This window comes from Protopterus annectens, chromosome 6.part0 (assembly GCF_019279795.1).
Source record: "Protopterus annectens isolate FY-2018-M chromosome 6.part0, PAN1.0, whole genome shotgun sequence".
NCBI lineage: Eukaryota > Metazoa > Chordata > Ceratodontiformes > Protopteridae > Protopterus > Protopterus annectens.
Window position 1 is genome coordinate 1719718008 of NC_056737.1, and position 24588 is coordinate 1719742595.

General features: G+C 43.3%; 1 protein-coding gene across 5 annotated transcripts in view; it reads right to left on the reverse strand.

Annotated features, from left to right (window-relative positions):
- Positions 1-24588, reverse strand: part of LOC122804909 (integrin beta-2-like) — a 1526426-nt gene that overhangs the window by 149457 nt on the left and 1352381 nt on the right. The gene's annotated exons all lie outside the window — the stretch shown is intronic.

A 24588-nucleotide genomic window follows, 5' to 3' on the forward strand; every position in this document is an offset into this window, starting at 1 on the left:
ATAATATTAGAGCTTTGCGCTAATATTATGCCAGTATTTCAGTGTCCGTGAACACTGAAATGAAAAAAATTATCATTTCAGTGTCTGCGGACACTAAATTAAAAATCGGCAACAAGGAAGCAATGCAGGGGGTGTGTGACAGGTTCCGTGACACCTCCCCATGCATTGCTAAAGTGGTGTACAACACTTTTGGGTACTTTTCCATTAATGGGGCAGCAATTAGGATGCATTAGTTTTAATTTTAGGAATGCTGTTTCCATTGAACTTCTCTGTTCCCTTTTTCAATGTTAGCTGTGTAAAATGGTTTATTTAACACCTTGGAGAAGAGCAAGCAGGGTAGTAGCTTTTTAACAGGGAATAATATAAAACTCTGTACCTTGGGTACCTGGGGGTCCTGAATACCAAGTGCGACATATTCACAAAACCTCTAGTGTTTCGTGGAGTCGCTGGTTACTGCTGTGCCATAGACCTACGATTCCTGCTGCTCCACAGTAAAATAAGTGAATACTTTAGCATTTTTAAACAGGGAAATTAAGTGATTGTTTCTTTAGTTCAGATTGTACAGGCTACTGGCGCCACCACCTTAACCCCACCTCCACAAAAATAAAATAAACCAATAAAGTAAATAAATAAATATATTTTATATTAAAACGTCTTTTAAAGTAAATTCTTTTTTTTTTTTTTTTGGCATCTATACTTCTCATGAAGATGTGAACCACTGCCTTACTAACTACTGGGAGTGCTAAATTTATTTACAGAGTGCACACCCCTTGATGTCTCACTGCTTTTATAAATGGGAACGTGTATTTGACATACATGCAACTTTAATTTAACTAGTAAGTAAAAGAATAACTTTATTTAATATTCTATTTGGAAATAAGCATTCCACAAAAAGTAATAAATGTTTACATGCTTTACTCAATCTAAATACCAAATTACAAAAGTCAAAGCATTTAATCTGCTGCACAGTCGACCATGACAAAAAAGAAAAAAAAAGTTGGCCAGGATTCTGTCTGCACCACCCCAGATGTCGTGTTGCCACTCCCCTGCTCAGATATCATACTGCAATTGGGAAAGATTAAAAATTGTCAAATCCCCACTGTTTGATGATGTCACACCAACAGTCACATGTTAATCAGTCAACAAATTGAAAGAGTCATAGGTCAAGAACACACCTTTTCACAGAAAGAGCTCTAACTGCTTTTGAAATAGTAAAAAAAAATAACCAGAAAGAATAAGCAGCAATGACTTCACATCAACCGCATATTTTGACTGCTGCCCCGTTAACAATTAAAGCAGGAAATGTGTGCAAATGCACACATAACGGGGCATAAATCCCCCAAAAGTGCAAAAACACAAATATAGCCCAACAAACATAGAATGTTGATAGAGAACAGGTCATGCATTAGCATGAATTACGTAAAGCTAGAAGTCTGAAAGCAAATGTATGCCAATATTCCTTTACAGCAGTGCATGTTAACAAAGGCACAAATGATGAGGGGAATAAATACTACATTAGGGACATGCCTGAAAAATTGCCCTCACACACTTAGAAAGTTGATAGTTAAGAAGATATGTATTAGCAGGAGTCCCTGAAGGATAGAAGCCTGAAAGCCAAATGAATGCCAGTATTTCATGATTGCAGTCCCAGTTAGTTGTCAGAACACCACAAGACACACCCATATAACATAATAATATAATAATAACATATACTTTTTTTACTAGCCTAGGAATGTTTAAGTGTAGCTAAGTGGGTGTGCATGTTATGGCTGTCAGCCTAGCATAGCGTAAACATCCCATAGGAGCTAAATGCAAATATACAGGTGAAATTTCCAGGCTGAGATAGTGTAGTGATTAAGAGTCATGGCTTTACGTGGAAGCCTATGCAAAACACATGTACACCCTACAGCCTTCAGAGAGAGAGAAACAGCCAAAAGAAAAAGAAAAACCAAGCAGGACAAAACCACCTACACTTGAATAAAACAAACAGGTATGTCAAACAAGTAATGGACTGCATTATCGGGTATGTAAGAATGGGAAATAGGAACTGTAACATATATGTCTCAACAAGACTTGCTGTACTGATATTGCTGATCAGAACCTATGGCCATATCATCTAGGTCTGTCTGCAGTGACATAGATCATAGGTCAGGCCCCTGAGTCACCTCAGGAAAAGATGGCTCACATATGACTACCACTGAAGTGTGTGTTGAACAATACCGACTGTGACAATGCTAAGCCAGCTACTGGGATGTCGTACATATCCATATCTTACTTGTGAATACAACTATGATATACTTGTTTGTCTCAGAAATGTGAAAGACCTATACATGCTATTTGCATAGTAAAGTACTGTTGCACATGTATGTGTTGAACTGCATGTGATATACTGAGCTCATACCATTAAACTGTCCAGTGTTATGCACACTGACCATATGTGTACCTCATATTTGTAGTCATTTACTCATATAGTTGTGTTATGTCTAGCAAATCATTGGCAAATCTGTGAAGACTGACATTACAACATCTCCTTTTTCTTCTGGCTGTTCCCACTAGAGGTTGCCTGCCACAGTGGATCACCTGTTGCCATTTCTGCCTGTCCTCTGCATCCTGCTCTGTCACACCAACCAGATGCATGTCCTCTCTCACCACATCCAGAAACCTTATCTGAAGCCTTCCTCTTTTCCTCTTACCTGGCAACATCCCTCTGCAGCACGTCCAAACCAATGTAATCTTGCCTCTCTGACTTTGTCTCAAAACCATCAAACATGGGCTGACCCAGTCATATACACATTGCTAATCCTGTCCATGCTCATCACAACCAGTGCAAATCCTAACATCTGTAACTCTGCCACATCCAACTCTGACTGACACTCTTCTCCACCATCTTCATCTTGCCTGTGCTCTCCTCTTCACCTTTCCTCCACAGCTGTCATTACTCTGAAATGTTGATCCTAATCATTTAAACTCATTGACCTTTGCCAACTCTACTCTCTGCATCCTCAACATTCTGCTACCCTCCCTCTCATTCACACACAGATATTCTGTCTTAGACCTGTTGACGTACACTCCTCTCCTCTCTAGAGCATATCTCCACCTCTACAGGGTCTCCTAAATCTGTACCCTACTTCCAGTACAGATCATAATGTCATCTGCAAACATCATAGTCAACGGGGACTCCTGTATGATCTTGTCTGCTAACCTGTCCATCACCATTGCAAATAAGAAAGGGCTCACAGCTGATCCCTGTTGTTATTGCCACCTCCATCTTAAAGGCACCCATCACTCCCACTGCAGACCTCATCACCCTTGTGCATATACTGTACCAGTCTTACATACATCTCTGCCACTCATGACTTCCTTATACAATACAACAACTCCTCTCTAGACACCCTGTCATATGCTTTCTCTATGTCCAGAAAGACACAAAGCAACTCCTGACCATCTCTGTACTACTCCATCAACACTCTCAAAGCAAACATTGCATCTGTAGTGTTCTTACCTGGCATGAAAACATACTGCTGACCACTACTCATCACCTCTTTGCTTAACCTAGCTCTCACTACTCTTTCTCATGACTTCATGCTGTGAGTGATTAATATTATCCCTCTGTAGTTACTACAGCTCTGCACATCAACCTTATTCTTAAAACAGTACACAAACACTTTCTCTCGACTCCACATGCAACCTCTCACTTTCCAAGATATCATTAAACAATCTGGTTAAAAACACCACTGCCATTTCCCCTAAACACCTCTATGCTACCACAGGTATGCCATGTGGACCAACAGACTTTCCAGTATTCATCCTCTTCATAGCTATCCTTACTTCCTCCTTGGTAAGCCGTTGCACTTCCTGATTCACCATACCCACATCATCCAACCATCTGTCTCTCATTCTCTTCATTCATCAGCCTCTCAAAGTACTCTGTCCATCTGCTCAACATAGTCTCCTCACTTGTGAGTATGTTTCCCTCATTATCCTTTATCACCCACATCTGCTGCACAGCTTTCCTAACTCAGTCCCTCTATCTAGCCTACCGGTACAAGGCCTTTCATCCCTCCTTAGTGTCCAACCTGTCTTACAAGTCTTCATATGCCTCATCCTTAGCCTTTGCCACCTCTCTGTTTGCCATGCAGCTCATCTCCTTATACTCTTGTCTACTTTTTTCATCTCTCTGACAGTCTCACTCCTTCATCCCCAACCTCTTTCTCTGTATACTGTTATGTACTTCCTCAGTCTACCACCAGGTGTCCTTGTACTCCTTCCTCCATCCACATGTCACACCAAGCACCTTACTAGCTCTGCTGTACTTACCCAGATATTTGGTAAATCGCCACTGCCACCCAATGCCCGTCTTACCTCTTCCCTGAACTCTACCTCTCAATCACCCTTTTCCCGTTCCCACCATTTGATCCTTGGTGCTGCCCTCACACTCCTCCTCCTCTTTATCATCAGCGTCATCTTACAGACCAACAGCGTCTGTTGCCTAACTACACTTTCCCCTGTCACCACTTTACAGTCTCCAATCTCCTACAAACTGGCCCTCCTACACTGGATATATTCCACCTTTGTGCATCTCCCTCCACTCTTGTAGGTCACCCTATGCTCCTCCCTCTTGTTATAGTATGTATTCACCACAGCCACGAACATCCCTTTTGCAAAATCCACTACCATCTCACCGTCTGCATTCCTTTGCTTAACACCATACATACCCATCCCTTCCTCATCCCCTCTGTTCCCTTCACCAACATGGCCATTGAAATCTGCTGCAATCACCACTCTCTCAACCTTGGGTACAGTCATCACCACATCATCCAACTGACTACACATTTCTCTTTCTCATCCATCAAACAAGCAACTTGTGTAGCATATGCACTAACAACAGTCATCATTACACCAACAATTTCCAGATTCATAAACCTCACTCTATCAGACACTCATGTCATCCTCCTAAAACACTCTTTGCATACTGTTCCTTCAAGATAACCACTACCCCCTTTCCCCTCCCATCCACATTCTGATAGCACAATTGTGACCTGCCTCTGATACACCCAGCCATACTCACCTTCCATCTGGTCTATTGCACATACAATATATCCACCTTCCTCTGGCCATCATATCAGCTAGCTCTGTCCCTATACCAGTCATACTGCCAACATTAAAAGTTCTTACCCTCACCACCACACTCCTAGCCTTTCTCCTCTCTTCCTGCCATATTGAATGTTAGACATCCTCCAGGGTATGTCTGTCAATGCAAAGGCTACTGTGCTATTGAATGACTCAAGTGTGTTAGAGCAGTATTAAGACAATGTCACTAATTTTACCCCATTGCCACCCATGTATGTGTGGTGTCCTACAGATGTCCTGCTCTAACAGGTTGAGAGGGATGACTGGGCAGCAAGAGTGTAAGTATAGTGTGGCATACTGACATAGAACATAAATGTATATTAGGTATTACCTGTGCACATGTCAACATGAGTAGGTGTATCTGGCTGCCTCATAACAAGAGACATGGGATGCAAAATGTCAGTTAAATAAGCTGTATATGTACACGTGTGTAATCTTAGTTACTGTGCATCCTACAGAGTGACATTTATACAGCTACTGGTTGTTGCATTCCCCTGACACAGCTATGGATACTACAATAAGCATGATTATCTGTTTGAAATTGGAGAGGTGTCCAGCTGTGTTATGACTGTGTGTCCATGCCTACTACAAACAGCTATATGAGCCAACAACATAGCTGTATGGACTCAGCATTACCTTGTAAAACCTGCCTCCACCAAAGTAGAGTAATTCCCTTTGCTGGACAGCAGAAATACACAAACCACAGACTTGGTCCCTACATTGGCTGTACAGGGCAAATTAGGAGCAGGCACCAACTTGGCATTAAGTCATCCTTTGTCTGACCAAGCATATAAGGTCACAGGTGGATACTATAAGGCTAACTATGAGTACAAATTGGACACATCCACCAAGGCCAATCAAAAGGCCATCTTCACATATGTCTGTAATCTCAGAGGAAACAAAACCAACTCACCCTGTAATGGTGGTCAATCAGACCACATACACACACAACATAGCTATAACCAACTTGCTGCAGATAGGTTTAGGGAAAACATTACCCCCTGGCTCAGCATCACTACAGGTGGATATGCACAGCACCCACACCCCTCCCCTCATCATCAGTGAGCAGGTACATATTGCCTACTGTAAGGCAACAAATGTAAGTATCCATAGGACCTGATAACATACCTGTCCGCATCCTATATGAACTCACGCATGTGCTCCCAGCTCCATTACACACTGTAGTCACACCAGGCCTCGGCACCATTCACACCCCCATCCACATGGAAGATGGCCAATGTCATCCCTCTACACTGACATGAATGAGGAATAGAGGATTATGAAATTAACTAGCCCTTATTTGGGGGGAATATGACACATCAGGACCATGAGTGCAATGCACAGATACAGTGCTGATAGAGTACAGGGGTATAGTGTGGTTGTGAGTGGTAGCTACTAGTATTCAATGTAGATGTGCAGGTTCTGTACATACTGCTGCCAAATGTATGAGGTCCTGTGATGTGTTTCACTTTTTATGTCTTCCAGGACCAATGTCACATCAGAAAAGGTCAACTTTCGCAGCGGCTGAGACAAATATAATCATAGAAGCCATACTACAGAACCATGCCATAATGTTTGGCCAGAGCCAGCAACATCTGCGGGAGAGGATAGGCCTGTGGGACAACCTTGTCTACAGGGTAAATGATGTCAGCCTGCATGCACGTACTTATGAGCAAGTTCGGCATTGTGCAGATGACCTCATATGCCATCGCCAGCAAAGGGCTGCTGCAGTGGCCAGGGACCGCACAGCCACAGGCGGGGGCCCAGACATGCAGACCCAATGACACCCACTGAGGAGCTCATCAGCAACCTTGGGGTACCTATCCCAGTACATCAGGATACAGAGCCCCCCACATGCTGGAGATGGGTGGCACCCAGACAATGGTTGAGGAGCATGCAGGTAAGGCCCCAGTGGAGATTACTAGACTAGTGTAGCAGACATACTTGTCTTTGTAGAGTATCTACATGCATGTGTCAGGTCAGATTGCAGTTGTGGATGGGGTTTTCTTATGCACAGAAGTGCACATCCATGGTGAAGGAAAGCAAATTGTGTAGTATTGGGGGTTGTACTGTAAATGCGCAGACACACTGCATCCATCCTGTACCAATGCCACATGTGAGTCTGCGGACAATACTTCTCTCCCACAACTACCTAGGTCCTCCGGTCTGCATGTGGGACGGCAGCCTGAAGCTGGTGAGTATGGAATTATTCTGTTGTAGTTTGCCAATACCCCAGGCATGTGAAGGCCATGCAATGTACGATGTACACAACCATCACTCATAGTCACATTGCTTTATGTGCATGTTCACTTGTGATGGGGTTAACTGCATTGCATTACAGTGGTCACCAGAGAGGCCTATCCAAAGAGAATGTAACATTCCTGTAGCATATCTCACAACCTGTCAGTGCAAGACTGGATAGAGACCAACAAAATGGGGGGACAAACAGTCTAAGGTAGGGACGTGTGAAAGATTACTCTCATACAGTGGATATAAACAGTGTACACACCCCTGTTAAAATGCCAGGTGTTTATGATATATATATATATATATATATATATATATATATATATATATATATATATATATATATATATATATACAAATTGAGACCACAATATGTCAGTCCACCCCTTTGCAAACTGTAATGTGACCTATAACATGAACAATTCACTTGTAAAATCAATCTGTTTGGCACCAGATATGGAGTATAGAACCCTTACAATAAGCTGGATGCATATCTGTGCATATACTTCAAATAATATTCTACTGCAGCAGCTTGTGATTTACTGACAGAATTCAGTCTGCTTGGGTACACACCTGTCATCAAGTAAAGGCACTCTAACACCAAATAACTGTCTGCTGTCCAAGTAGGATATTCATGACATTTGCTCAGTTGCCTGCAACAGCAACAGCCATGGCTTGCAGACAGCTTACAAAGCAGCAAAGGGATCTCAAATTTGGAAGGTATCAGTCAGGAGTAGGGTACAACAACAATACCACAGCATTGTATACACCATGGAACACAGTGGAGACAAACTTAAAAAAGTGGATTTAATATGGGACAACAGTGTTGTTGAAAAGAACCTGACTTCCCTCCAAAAATGATAACAAGACATGTCAAAACCTGGTCAAGGAGGCTGCCAGGAGACATACAGCAACACTGAGACAGTTGCAGGAATATCTTGCAAGTACTCATGTTGTGTACTACATGAGAGAACAGTCTCCCGTATTCTGCATACATCTGGTCTATTGGGTGTGGTCAGAAGATGGAAGCATTTCCCCACACCAAAAACTTTCAGGGGTGGATACAATTTGCAATACAGCACATCAAGTCTTCCAAAGACGAGGGAAAATGTGTTATGGTGGAATAAGACTATGGATCGACCTCACAGTCAAAATACCAAAAGGTATGTGTGGTGCACAAGCAACACCTCTCTTAACCTGAAGAACAACATCCCCATGGTGAATCATGCTGGTGGCAGTGGCCTGCTGTGGGGATGCTGTTCCAAAGCCAGAACTGGGCCTGTAGTCATGGTGGTGAGAATTCTGAACAGTTCCAAATAACACCTACGTCTGGCCCAAATCCATCAGGCATCTGCAAGTATGCTGAGGATGGGGAGGGGTGTTAGCCTTCAACATGACAAAGACCAGAAGCATACATCCAATGCTACCTAAGAAGGGCTCCACCTGAACACCCTCATGGTTATGGGTTGGGCCAGCCAGAGCCTAGATCTACACCAGATAGAAAAAACACAGCGTGACCTGACGAGGGCTGTACACATGAGCTGCACTTGCAATCTGACAGAGTTGGGTGACCTTTGAAAGGAAAAGTGGCCAATAAATGCAAGGTCAAGATGAGTCATGCTGATAGACACCTTCCCAAGAAGAGTGACTGCTTCAACAAAGTATCATTTTAAGGGTGTGCACACATATGCAGCCACCATATTGTACATATTGCAGTCATTATATTTTACATGTAACACATTTGTTTGTTTATCGATTAGATTGCACAGTTCATATGTCACATGAAAGGTGGGCAACATATTTGAATGCATTATTGTGGTCTCATCTTATATATTACAAGAACATGGCATGTTAATAGGGCTGTGTACACTTATCATATCCGCTGTAAACATAGAAGGTTGGTGGTGTAACAGAAATTTTGTGACCATACATTTACTACTGGTTTGAAGGCCTGACCCTCAAATGTATGTCATTAATCCGTGATGTCATTCCTCAGATCATCCCAGTTATGTATCAGAGAAATACAGGGGTTATGAGAAACAGAGCAAACATATGAGCCAGACATCCACACATCCTGTGAGGATTTGTACAGTTGTGAAGTATGTTCTGTAGTACTTGCCACTGTGCTATACAGGTGAACAGCAATGATGTGTACATGGGTGCACTCTCATGGGTGCACTCTGTGCTGGGGAAGGGCCATCACCTACTAACGCTAATCACGTATCCCACAGCTCTATATTGTTAGTTACATGTATTAAAACTGGCTGCAATGCATGATGTTGAGGGCCACGTGTCATGCATGTCACTATGTGGGTAATGTGTGGTCTGTGTAACAGATTTGTGCCACCTCACCTGTAAGTGTCTGTGTGTGTGTTTGTGCGTGCATGTGTGCGCATGTGTGTGTATGTGTGTGTGCATGTGTGTGTGTGTGTGTGTGTGTGTGTGTGTGTGTGTGTCTGTGTGTGTGTGTATCAGCCAACCTCAAATTGCAGGTATTAATGTACATATGTTGTCTTCCCCTCACAGGTGGCAATGGGGTTTGCTGTCCCTCCCACTTGGAAACTGATGCCATTATCTCTGCAGACACTGAAAACGATGCTAGGAATAGTGAGGTACAGGTGGGTTTATCAGGGGCTGAATCTGTGCCATTGATAATCATCCCACTCTTGTCCATACCATCCCTGCACACAGTGACAATGCCCACACATACCCCATCACCATTGGCACAGATGATGGACAGTTGGCAGGCGTTGGCATTGAACAGGCTGGTGTGGTGACTATGACAGGTGTGAGTGTAGACACTGCCCATAGCTAGAGTGCAGTCAAGGTCCCACACAGGTGGTTGTACAGGGCTGCTCGCAGGAGGACAACTGATTGTCAAGCCGCTGTCACAAGTACCACAGCAGGAGTCACCAGATGCATGTTTTGGTCTGTCATGGATGCACAGGCACATAGTGAATGCCACACCAGACAAATACTCAGGGTGGTGGATGCAACTCTTCCTGATTTACGTGGTGACATACATGACCTTGTTGAGGCCACATGTCAAAATGCTGAGGTCATGAATAGATGGTGCGGTGAGATCTTGGCAATCCTCAACCATAGCATGCCTGTGCTAGGGAATGTGGTGGGAGATGGGCATTGGCCACATGAATGTAGGACAGCACCAACAGCTGAGAGTCTACAGGGCCATGCACCTGCACACTCCCATAGTGACAGTGACACCAGCACTACCAAAGGGGGTTGCCGTCCACATCACACCAGAGCAGGCCATGGGCACATGGTCTTGTCCGGTCCTATCAAGGGCACGGATCCAGCAGACAACAGTCACCATCAGGAAGCAGTACTGCATCTGGCCTTGGGCCTGGTGGTGCCAGTCATACCCCTGGCAGGACCAGTTCTCATGTCTATGGCCAGAGATGGTGAACTGGACACTCTTCAATGTATGGTCCACAGCTGTCCAACATACCCTGTGTAGGGCTGCCACATGGCATGACTGTGTGCATATGTACACACATACATCTGTATCACAGGCTGGTCACCTCCAGACACACACAGCACCTCTGCACAACCAATCTATCGGATACCCCTCCAAACACAGACACACATGATGTCAACCGTATGGCCCAGTCTAGGCCTCTGGCAAACCCACACCACACCCTGTGCATATGATGATACCTGTGCCACATACCTGTCATCCATACCATCGTTGCAGGGACATGCTAATATGGATCTGATGCACAGGGTGAATATAGTACAGTGTAGCTATGTAATACTATGTAAGGTGTTTGCTTGCATTTGTTATAGGTACACATACAGGTGTTTGTACCTTATTAGCCAGGGTGCATTATTGCTGTTAGCACCACTGACTGCAGTCTGACTTGCTGTATTCTGTTTGTGTTCCCGGTGTCTGTAGACTATGGCCCTGCAGACATTCCCAAGAGGGAGTATGGCATAGTGAGAATACAACGACCATGTCATATGCAAGGTACAGCTTTATATGTACATGTACCAGGTGTGTATGCATTAAACAGTGTGTGAGGGACACTGTTGTCAGACAGTGTGACCTTGCATACATAACCCTTGTCACAAACAAGTAGCCTTCAGACATGTCAGCTCAGTGTTGTGTAGTACGACAGGCTCATACATACAGAACAGGTTATGCAGTACTGTCAGAAGGCCCCTTGCAAGTATAGCCATTACATTAACTGTGACAGATTCAACTGTCAACACCTGTTGGTCCTGCCATTTCTTTCCCATACACTCAACCCTGATGCAGTTCATGAGGGCATGCATGATACTATGTGTAACAGGTTTGTGGTATGTATTCCTGAGTTCACCAGGTGGAACAGGGAGACAAAATGGTATATACTTTGCATACACACAGTAAGGACTGACACAGGGGATGTGCACACAGTAACACAAACACAATTGGCAATATATAGATTAGTAAACCTACTTTTCCACCATGATGTACTGTACTATTACATACACATGACATGCCCCACATAGATTATACGCATGGGACATAACACACTACCTCTTACAACATATAATGTTCTGAATGCCTTCATGGATGGTGAGATAACCCACCAGTAATAGTATGTGGAGTCATGTATTGCTGCTACAAGCCTGGACAACTGATAGTGTAGCAGATGTTGTATCAGCATGATGTTTCAGCCAGGTATGATGCCTGATGCTGGCATGTGTGCCGCTACACTCACTGTGGGCAATTTGGCAATGACATCACATACATGGGCATTGTTATGGGACACAGACCACATATAGGTTACAAACATTTGGATATTCCATAGACATTTGTAAAGAGGACTGGTATGGCCTGCATAATGGTTTAACCATGCTGCATGTGAGGCAGATGCCGTTACCACTCTATATAAATTATGCCATCTGGAGGTGGTAAAAAGGCATGGATGGTACACACATCAAAATGGTATCAGCCAAACAGGATATGATGTTCACCCAGTGAGACACACAAACAGTTGCCAGCATTGAGATTAGAACCCTTACCTATCTAGTTATTTCTACTATAGTGTTACACAGTTATCAGACTCACCACAGAGCTTACATGATTTCACTTAGCCCCAATGTACTTCTAAGGTGAATGACATCAGCAGGACTAGTATAGTAGGGTGATGGGAAGTTTACAGGGTGGTACACAACTCAAAATGTTATAACCCACACAGTATATGGTTCTCACATACACAGTTACCAGTATTGAGATTAGAGCCCCTACCTATCTAGTTATATTTATTATAGTGTTATGCAGTTAATAGATGCACCACAGACCTTACATGATTTCATCTAATTCCAATGTACTTCTAAGGTGAATGACATCAGCAGGCCTAGTAAAGTAGGGTGATGGGAAGTTTACAGGATGGTACACAACTCAAAATGGTATAACCCACACAGTATGTGGTTCTCACACAAACACTTGCCAGTATTGAGATTAGAACCCCTACTTATCTAGTTATTTCTACTATAGTATTTTGCAGTTGTCAGATGCGCCACAGAGCTTACATGATTTCACCTACTCCCAAAGTACTTGTAAGTTGAATGACATCAGCAGACCTAGGAAAATAGGGTGATGGGAAGTTTACAGGGTAGTACACAACTCAAAATGGTATAACCCATACAGTATAGCATTCTCTCTCTCTCTCTCTCTCTCTCTCTCTCTCTCACACACACACACACACACACACACACACACACACACACACACACACACAGTGCCAGTTTTGAGATTAGAACCCTTACCTATCTAGTTATTTCTACTATAGTGTTATGCAGTTATAAGATGCACCACCGAGCATACATGATTTCACCTAGTCCTAACGTACTCCTGAGGTGAATGACAGCACGCCTAGTAAAAGAGGGTGATGGGAAGTTTACAGGGTAGTACACAACTCAAAATGGTATAACCCACACATTATATGATTTACACACACACACACACACACACACTCACACACACACACACACACACACACACACACACACACACACACACACACATTGAGATTAGAACCCCTGTCTGTCTAGTTAATTGTACTATAGTGTTGTGAAGTTATCACACGTGCTACAGAGCTTACTGAGCTGACAACTGGCCAAAGGAGCTAATAACTGCACAGCTGAGGTAGAATATTACAGGTACCAGAAAGTCTGCCTTCAGTTTTCCCTTAGATTTTGCTAATTCTTTCTCTCCTGCACTTCAAATAGCCTAATCGCTTTGCACTTCAACAGTTTTTTTATCAATTATTCTAGCACACCTGAGAGCAATCAGCAGTAGTTGTTCCTCACAGAATTATCTCCAGTACTTATTAGTTCTGACCACCCCACCTGGCATGATTAAAGTGCAGTTCTCTGTGCTTTTGGCCATTGACATGGTGCACTTGGGCATTCTAAGGCACCGCAGCAACTGCCTCGTGTACACAGACAACCCACTCCTCTACACTCCCAACACTCAGACTTGTGAGAGATACCCTTATATCGCTGAATTGGAAGATATGCAGTCTCCAGCGAAGACTGGACTAGCCTGTCAAGAGGAGAAGGGTCAAAACCTGCAACACAACATATACCCCTCCAGAACACCCACTATCACCACTCTGACATACAAATAAAACCACAAACCCACCTTCACAGAAGCACTCAATAGATGTTTGCCCAAATAGCAGAGACCACCAAGACAGACACCCATTCGACCACCACAACACAGCACAAACCACAGGACACATATCTTACTTACACAGTGTGCTCCTCAACCTGAGCCCCTACGGCTAACTACCTTGCCTGATTCAGTAATCATAGGTGATTCAGCAGTGAGGCACACAGATGTCCCACTCACTAGGTTGAACATGGAGGAGGTAACAGTCAGCTGTCTATCAGGTGCCAAAATCCAACACATAATACACCCAATCAGGTCACTCCACAACAACTACAAGTTTCACTCTGTCATTGTTCATGTGTGTGTGAATGACCTGAGATGCACCTCCCTGGAATACATGAAAACAGACATGGTGGAGCTGTCAGATTATGTGGGCCAGGCAGGTATGACAGTAGGCCTGAGCAGTATATTACTGTCACCCAGAATGATACTGCAGTACAAACAACAAATGATTGACTTCAGCAATTGCCTTAAGTGTCTGGTGTCACTCTCATGGGATCCAGTGTCTGTCTGCTTGGGATGACATGACTGACATACTGCAACAGCTTGCCAGAGATGGCCTCCATCTGTCACCTCTGTGTTTCAAGGTACTGGCTAAGTGCCTTGCCACCTCTATAGTGCCTTTATAGGCAGTGTTCCAAATCAAATTGCCACTGTAACAGCTATACATATATGCAATCTGAGGGTCATGCAGCTCAACACTAGACATCTACATCTTGAGATGCAGCCACTCAGAGCACTCCTCAAAATGGAGAACATTGACATTTGTGCTGTAACAGAGACCTGGTTAACAACAGCAGACAAAACCCCTGCACTACCAGCCTATAACTCTTTCCACACCTGTCAGCCCTAAAACATGGACCACATCTCCAAAGGCGGTGGTGTCTCCATATTAATAATGGATATGCACATATCCAGAGTAGTATCCCAGCATAATGCATCTGAGATACTTCAGGTACAACTGACATTGGGTAGTAGTGCAATCCAGGTAATAACCTGCTATAGGTCTCCATCCATGTCCCTAGACTTTCAGTCCACATTCCTCAACACCCTGGAATCTATCAAGGTCCAACCCAACACTCTTATACTAGGAGAGTTCAACTACCCCTCCGTCAGCTGGGAAAGATAGTCAAGCACCAATACACTGGCCCAACGCTTCCTGGAATTCATCAGTGCCAATGCCCTGGACCAGCTCATTCTGACACCCAGTAGAGGAAGCAACATCCTTGACCTGTGTTGATTACTAACATATGGGAATGTTGCTTGACAACAATCGTCAAGTCAATCCCTACCTGGTCAGATCCAACATAGAGTAATCACCATGGAAATCCACATCTCACCCACACCCCCCACAAAGGTAACCACCTTGAAAAACTTCTCCAATGCTGACTTTGGACTCATAAAAACAGAGGTGGCTAACTTCACAGCACCCATGCCAATGGAAAACACCTGCATGACTGCCAAATCATACACAAATGCACTGTACAAACATCTACATCAATGTATGGAACTAGCCATACCAAACAGAACTATGACACTCTCCTCCAAACACTGTTGGCCAATCTGCTGGTCCCCTGCCATTAATAACCTGTACAACAGAAGGAAGAAACTGTTGCAGAAAAAGGTGGAGTCCCAAGAGTGGTAAAACCCCCTTATTAGCCTCAACAACAACTAGAGATCCCTCATGAAATCATCTAAAGCCAGCTATGATGGCAGAATTACAGCAGACACTGACAACAATCACAAATCCTTTGATAGTTATATCAGTAACTTCTGCGCCGATACCCAGAAGTGCTCTGAGTTACTGCACAATGCTACCTCCTATACTGAGCCAACAGATATTGTCAATATTCTTGCCAATGTATTCAGTGCCAGCTTTACCCCTCCCCCCAGAGGAACAATCAGAATGCCAGAAGAATGCCAGGCACCCAGGATTACTGCCACCCAGGTTACACCTGTATTGTCCACGGGCAAGAATACAGCTTCCATGGGACCCAAAATTATCCCTGGCTGTGTTCTGCATGAACTACAAGGATACCTGGCACCACATCTGTGTGCCCTGTTCAGTCACAGCCTCACCTCAAGCTCTGTCCCTCCAAAATGGTGCACTGATACAGTCATCTCTCTCCATAAAGGTGTGGCAACTGCAGACCCTGGGAATTATCAGTCCATTAGCCTGATGAGTCTGATATGTACAGCTTTGGAGCACATCATCAGGGACCTGATCGACAAACATATAGGTAGTCTCCTATCTCTGGACCCTACAGAATTTGGTTTTGTGAAAGGGAGATCATGACTGCTCAACCTGGTTGACTTATTTGAGTCAGTCACCAGGGCTGTATGTGACAGTAAGGCACTGCATACAGCCTACATCAATCTGGCCAAGGTTCTTGATACCATTCCTCAGTCAGGAATTACTGATGAACCCACCAAACTAGGCATCAACCCCTATATCACTAGGGGGTTACAAATTGGCTCACAGAGAGAACACATAGTGTGAAAGTAGTGAGCTCCAAGTCAGTCTGCCAGCCAGTCATTAGTGGAGTCCCAAAGGGATCACTCCTGGGTACTCTCCTGTTCAGCATCTACTTCTCAGGAGTCCAGGCCAACACAAAGGAAATCTGGCTGACCAAGTTCACAGACAACTGCAAGCTGGGAGTCATCATTAACTCCACAAGTGATGCAGACATCCTACAGAAAGGCCTCACTGAGACTATTGACTGGTGTGAAAACCATGGCCTGAAGCTTAACACCACAAAATGCATCATCGGCCCCTTTGGTAAAATCTCAGTTTCCACTAAGTACCACAACAATGGGAGCCCACTGAGTACTGTAGGTGTTATAAGAGATCTGGGGACACAGGTTGACAGCAATCTCTCCTTTAACTACCACATTGCCACTGTGGTCAGGAAATCCTTCTATGTGGCACATCTCATTACCAAGGCATTTGCATCCAGGAAGAAAGAGGTCATTGTCTCTGTGTACTCTTCCCTCATTAGATCAATCATCACGTATAATGGCCCATTTGGCATATACCTCACTAGACACCTGCGACAGCTGGAGAGACCAGAGAAGTACCTCACAATGAGGATCCTAGGCATTAAACACATGTCTTACACAGACAGACTCAAAAGACTCTAGCTATTCTCTGTCTCATATCACCTACTTAGAAATGATCTCTGCTTGACTTGCAAAGCCAAGTCTGACCCATCTTTTTTACAAATGCTGCATCTAAAGACATTCCAATCTCTTTTCACCACATACTGCAGGGACCTTGGCCTCATTACCACAATCAACACATGTTGGATGGACAGGTTTCTCACCCCAGAGACTGCACATGCCCTGGAATAGAATTCCCATACATGTCAAGCAAAGCACCTATATGACCCTGCTCCAGAGAGATCTTGATGAGTGGATGGGTAATAGAAAGTTCACCCCAGGGATCACTCCAGTGGCTCTACTTGATGGAGGCACTGGGAACTAACATCAGGTGGCACAATGTCAGGGCACTTCTATGGGCTAGGCTTGTAATGGCTTCAGGGCCATTAGCCTACTACACACCTATGAACCTATAAGGGGAGTGACATCAGCATGACTGATACATTAGTCCAGTGAGTGGATAACTTATCAAAGTACTTCTTCTTACAAACATACACACTTATACACCCACACACACATTTGCCAGATATGAGAGTAGAACCTCTGTCTATCTAGTTATGCAGTTATCACATGCACTACAGAGCTTACTGAGCTGACAACTGGTCAAAGGTGCTGATAAGGGGAATGACATCAGCAGGAGTGATAAAGTAGGGCAGTGGGTGGGAAACTTATCAAAATACTTCTTTCTACAAACATACACACTTTCACACCCACACACACTTTGGCTAGCTCTGAGAGTAGAACCCCTGCCTATCTAGTTATTTGTACTATAGTGTTACATAGTTATCACATGCACTACAGAGGTTACTGGGCTGATAGCTCTCCAAAGTTGCTGATAAGGGGAATGACATCAGCAGTAGTGATAAGGTACGGCAGTGGATGGGAGACTTATCAGAATACTTCTTCTTACAAACATACACATACACTCACTTGCCAGCTCTGAGATTATAACCCCTGTCTATCTAGTTATTTGTGCTATAGTCTTACGCAGTTATCACACATGCTACAAGGCTTATTGGACTGACAGTTAGCCAAAAGTGTCTATAAGGGGAATGAAATCAGCAGGACTGATAAAGTGGGGCACTAGAAAGTGTTGTGGGTGGGAATTGCCTAAAACTGTTTCACCTACATACAAACAAACAAACACTCCCTCACTGTCACATACACAGCTGTCACACACACAGTTGCCAGCATTGAGATTAGTGCCCCTACCTATCTAGTTATTTCTACTGTAGTGTTACGTTGTTATCACACACACTATAGAGCTTATAGGGGTGATCAGTGTCCAGTGGTACTTCTAAAGTAAATGAAAGCCGCAAATCTTGTGAAGTAGGGCACTGTGAAGTGTACTGAGTGGGAAGAGTCTCCTAATACTTGTATCTATGGAGACAAACACACACACACACACACACACACACACACACACACACACACACACACACACACACACACACACACACACACAGGCAGGTGATGTGATATAAACTCATGATGTGATATAAACTCATCCTCAGTACTGTTACACAATGGAGGTCACCTTTAATGCTGGCACATGCAACTGTTTACATCTGGTATGCCACTGTCCACAGCACGACATCACTGTATGCCATTCAGGATATCTGTGTCTGTGACTCACTCTATCTATGTCCCCCTGTGTCTCTCTCTGTAACACTGTCTGTCTCTCAGTTCTCCACATCTATGTGTGTGTATGCTTGACATATGTTATCTGTTGCCCATATGTATGTGTGTTTGTATATATCTCATGCAACAGATGCGGATATATCACATATAGGCCACCTACAGCTATCTGAGGGTAATCCTGTCTGATGTGTGTGTGTGTGTGGGGACAGTTGAGGTGTACATAGCTGTCTGTATGCACAGACATATATACACAATACAGTCATATATTCCGATGTGGGTTTCAACATGTCCTGTGATTGTCTAAGTGTAGGAGCATGCCCAGTGTGACCTTCTATAGTTAGGATGGGACTCCATTCCAGAGATAGGTGTACTCCAGTCCAGGGTACTGTGTGCTACAGCCATACCTATCAGGAGCACATAGGACTTTCCTCAGGATACTTGTTTTATTTAGCAGACATTTTCTGAGAAATATCTGTAGTCTGAAACTGCAATGTATTGTGTCATTACCTAGTGCCAGAAATCCTCAGATCATCACAGTGCTTTACCAGAGGAATACTAGTTATATAATGCATAGACCAATATTATGAGGGTAGCTATGTAAATTCTTGCCCAGCAAGGCCATTTGTGAGATGTGGCTACAGCCAGTGTGTAGTAATGACACACAGCTGTGTAAACAGTCTAGTAACCTGGTGATATACTGGCTGGGGATCTACTGCTTGTGTGGTATCTTTCTAACTTGAGATGTCATATCCTTGTGCGTGCATACCTCTGACCTGTACATTGTTTGGCAGGTTGTCCAGGTATTTGACTAGAGGTTTTATCCTTTCTACGTAAACTTGAGCTTTTATGGTAAGTTAGTTACATATAATTGAAGTTTGATGTTGCAAAATAATATAGACATTACTGTTTCAGAATACATAGCCTTCAGAGAATTCCCACTACTGCAAACCTCTCGCTCTACCAACTTTCTCAGAATGCAAGGGCAATATTTACAACACATGCCTATCATTGTGCCTTTGTTCCACTTTTATTTCTGCCCTTGTCCAGACATCTTGCTGTCAGAGGTTGGGAGTTATGGGTGTGGGTACAGACTACATTCAGCTGTGCATGTATATCCATTATTTGTAAAAGCAAACATAAGAAAAAGGATTATTGAGAATGACCACTGGCAACAGTGCCACAAAGCTCTTATATTCAAAAAAGCCTTGGCACCTCTGCTACACATCCTTCAAGATGTCACTAATATGTGTAGTATATTCCAGATAGCACTGTGACTTCCAGGTATGTCAGTGGCAGAGCAGTGGGTGTCATTGACATGCATAACAGTTGGCATTGCAGTTATCTTCACATGGCCCTTCAAAGGCAGCACTGTACCTGGGGCAGTACAAGATGACTGGCAGGCGAACATGCTGGCCAGATCCAGACAGTATTAACCACACATACACATATCTCATTGACCCCTGGATATTCTGGACAGGCAATGTTTTCATTTGTATTGTTACAGCCCTGCCAATGTGTCCTATGCTGCTATTTCCATACAAACATGTATGTTATTGCATTTGTGTGGGTATATGGGAGGGGGGTACACCTGTCAACCGTACACATTTCCACAGACTGTGCTGATATTTGCTTTACATTTTGGTTCCATTTACCATACTATTGTGCCATGTTTTGGGGACTGGATGGATATCAGTAAAGAGCCAAGATCAGATTGTACTGGCATACATTTGAGTTTCAGACTTCTTACCCTTCATAATTTTACTGCAACTGCAGGTACTGCTGTGCTATCACAGTGTACGTCTGCAGGGGGTTAATTCAACATTGCCTCCATTTTTGTGCCTTTACCAGACATTTCTTTGTGGTTTTCTACAGCAGACTTGCTGTGTGGGTATGAGGGGTGGTTATGGGACCCCAACATCCATGCCTGTGACCTACGACCCCCCAGTTAGTTCTCCCCACACATATATTGCACTGGGATTTGCCACCTTGGGTACTGCATAGTGTGTGGAGGCCAATTTTGGCCAGGCAATTCCTGGTGTCCCACATAGCTGTCAGTTGTGTGCTGCTGTCCCAGTAGGCCACCCCATTCCCTTGTATGCATGCAGCATAGCAGAACATACTATTCCATTCATTTCAAAAAAACACAATATTGCAAAATAAACAGTCAAAAAAAAAAAAAAACTCAGAGAACCTGAAATTCTTCCTCTTTACTTCACCACATGATCTGGTACCTCAGCAAATTGCTTTCAAAGGATACAAAATTGTTCACACATCCATGATTTATACACATAACAATTAACAGTTAACCAAAAATCCAATCATTATTATGTTAATTGGCTAATTGCTTAACCCTTTTTAATACCAGTTCAGAAAAATCCCACCCCAACCCCAGTCAATGATGGTACAAATATTGTATGCTGTGATTCAGAAAAATTACTGCATATATATTATTAAAAAATTGAAACAAATTTCCAAATGTAATCGTTTGGGATGAAGGGTATCATAATTTAAAATATGCATGGTTTCCAAGTAATTAAATTTTCTTCTAAAATCCTCTCTCACTCCCAGAGGTTGTGCTAGGACACTAAAGAACAAAGAATTAGTTTCCCCCACATGTCTTAAACTAAAATGCCTAGCCACTGGGCTTTCTAGTCTCTTGTTTTTAATGTCAGCTAGATGTTCCAAAACCCTGATTCTAACCTGTCTTTTCATTTGTCTGATACACCAACAAGGGGTGATACACACACATCCCAAAATTAAATTTTCCCCTGGAGTTTGTTGGAAGTGGAACAGAGATTATTAAGAAGATGATATACCAGGGAAAATCTTGAAAGAGACAAGAGGAAATCAGTGGGGGGCATGCGGAAATGGGGAGAAGTAAGGATGTGAGAAAGTTTAATAATAAGGGTTTACATGAAAAAGATAAACTTTTTTATGTAACCAAACTTTGTGAATTCTCTGAGGTTTTGAAAAGATTTGGTAAGGGAGTAATGGCCAGTGATGACCTCAGACGAGAGGTTGTCTGATATTTTTCCAGAAAAAGTGACTTTCTCCTATGGCGTTTCTACAATTTAAAAGACTTGTTGAATAGGCATTTGGAGGGAGGACAAACTGTCTCCAGTGTAGTGGGATGTTTCCCCTGTGGTAGTTGCAGTATATATGGGAAGATACATAATTTATCTGACACATATATTAATGGCTACAAATATGTAGCCAGGGGAAATTTTAATTGTAGGTTTTGTGGCTTAGTTTATATTTTGGGATGTGGGTGTAGCACCCCTTGTTGGTATATTGAACAAATGAAAAGACAGATTAGAATCAGGGTTTTGGAACATCTAGCTGACATTAAAAACAAGAGACTAGAAAGCCCAGTGGCTAGGTATTTTAGTTTAAGACATGAGAGGGAAACTACTTATTTGTTCTTCAGTGTTCTAGCACAACTTCTGGGAGTGAGAGGGGATTTTAGAAGAAAATTGAATTACTTGGAAACCATGCATATTTTAAATTATGATACCCTTCATCCCAAAGGATTAAATTTGGAAATTTGTTTAAATGTTTAAATAATATATGTGCAGTAATTTTTCTGAATCACAGCATGCAATTTTTGTACCATCATGACTGGGGTTGGTGTGGGATTTTTCTGAATTGGCATTACAAAGGGTTAAGCAATTAGCTAATTAATATAATAATGATTAGATTTTTGGTTAATTGTTATGTGCATAAATCATGGATGTGTGAACAGTTTTGTATACTTTGAAGGTGATATGTCGAGGTACCAGATCGTTTGGTGAAGTAAAGAGGAAGAATTTCAGGTTCTCTGTGTTTTTTTGTTTTCTTTTTTTGATTATTCCATTCATTTATTAAGAAGACTGACTTACCTTGTGCTTGCGGCAATTGTGAGGATGTTGCTTCAGGGCTGCCTATGTTGGATGCACACAGTACACTGCCTATACATGGTAGGTTACAGGTAATATGATGTGTGTGTCATCCATTTTACTGTGTGTGTGAGTCAGAGAGAGGTGTGAGTCCCTGGGGTCCCTACAGTGTTGTGTGTGTGCTATGCGTTGTCTCTTTGCCAAGGTGTGAGCATACAGGACATGCCTCCATCTGCCTATGGGAGCAGGCTCAGGGGCCTCCTCTAGTGAGTCCCTCTGTGCCTGTGGGACCTTGGCAATGGTGGTGGGCTGTGTGGCCCTTCCCCATGCTGTTCCTGCTGCAGCTGTTTCTGCAGGATCATATTGTGTAGCATGGCACATACTATGAAAGTGTGTGCACATGCGGCTGGAGAGTACTGCAAGACTCCACCAGATATGTCAAGGCAGTGGAACCATGACTTGAGCATCCCAAACACATGCTCTATAATGATCCTGGTTTGTGCGTGTGACTCATTATGGCGTTCTTGTGTGGGTGTGTGTGCATTTCTGATGGGTGTCATCATCCACAGCTCCAGTGCATAGCCAGCATCCCCCACCAGATGGCCATATGGAATGCCCCCACTGGCAAATGCCTGGTACATCTGTGACAAATGCCAGATCTGGGAGTCATGATAGCTTTCTGGGCTGCCAGCACCCACATTCATGATAATGCCCTGGACATTTCACACGACCTGGCAGTTGATGGAGGGGAATCCCTTGTGGTTTATGTATACCCTACCCTGTTCATCAGGTCTTGCTTTGATGTGGATGTGCATGTAGTCTATGGCACCCAGTACCTCTAGGTATTCTGCTACATGGTGGAAGAGAAGCATATTTCTGGTTCTCTCCTCATGGGTGTTGGGGAAGTAAATGTGCTCACCGGTATGTGGTAGCCACTGTGAGTGTTCGAGTCATTAGTAGTAATCTGTGCATGTTTGCCTTTATTCTGCTATTGCCCTTTTTTAATTAATTTTTACTTACATCTCCTCCCATTTTCAGCTATGTAGCCACCTGCCAGCTGTATTATTGTGTGCTTTGCATGGCTCATTGTGAGTTGCAAGAGTCTCATATTAGTGATTTCTACTTCATTTCTCCTTTATTGTGCTGTTGCCCTTTATTTATTTTTTTTACATTTCCTCCCATTTTCAGCTATGCAGTCACCTGCCAGCTATATTATTGAGTGCTTTCAATTGTGAGTTGCAGAATCACATATTGCTGATTTGTGCTGCATTTCCCTTGTTCTGCTATTTCCTTTTTGTTTTTCCTATATCCTTCCTTTTTAAGCCCCAGGACGCTCTGCGCAGACCCATTTAGCTAGTGTAAACAGCAAGAAATGGCCCTCCTCTGGGAGCGAACATGCTTCTCAGTTCATGGAATAAGACTATACAGCCTCAGACACAGCCCCTTGCTTAGCTCTGCTTAGCTAAGCACAAACCCAGGCAATGGAGCTCCAATGTGCTTACAGCAAGCATGACACACCCCCTTTTCATGTTAGTTGCTCCTCCTGCCTACATGATGATGTTAGAGCACCTACACGGTTAGGTGCAATGTGACACTTAGAAGAATTTTGTGATTCAGTATAAGTCGCCCCTCATTAACATACCCCACTGCCTCAATCTGTAGTTACTGCACTACACAAGAGCCTTTCCCCTTAGCAACCACTGTTCCCTGCAATTGTTTTGTTTCTGCTTGCTATATAGTATAATGGCAAAATGCAGGTTTCCTTTAAAATTGACTTTTCACTATTTTTTTCCCCCACGATCCTGTTTGCAGGGTGCTGCCCTATGCTTCAACGGCCGAGATCGGTCACAATAA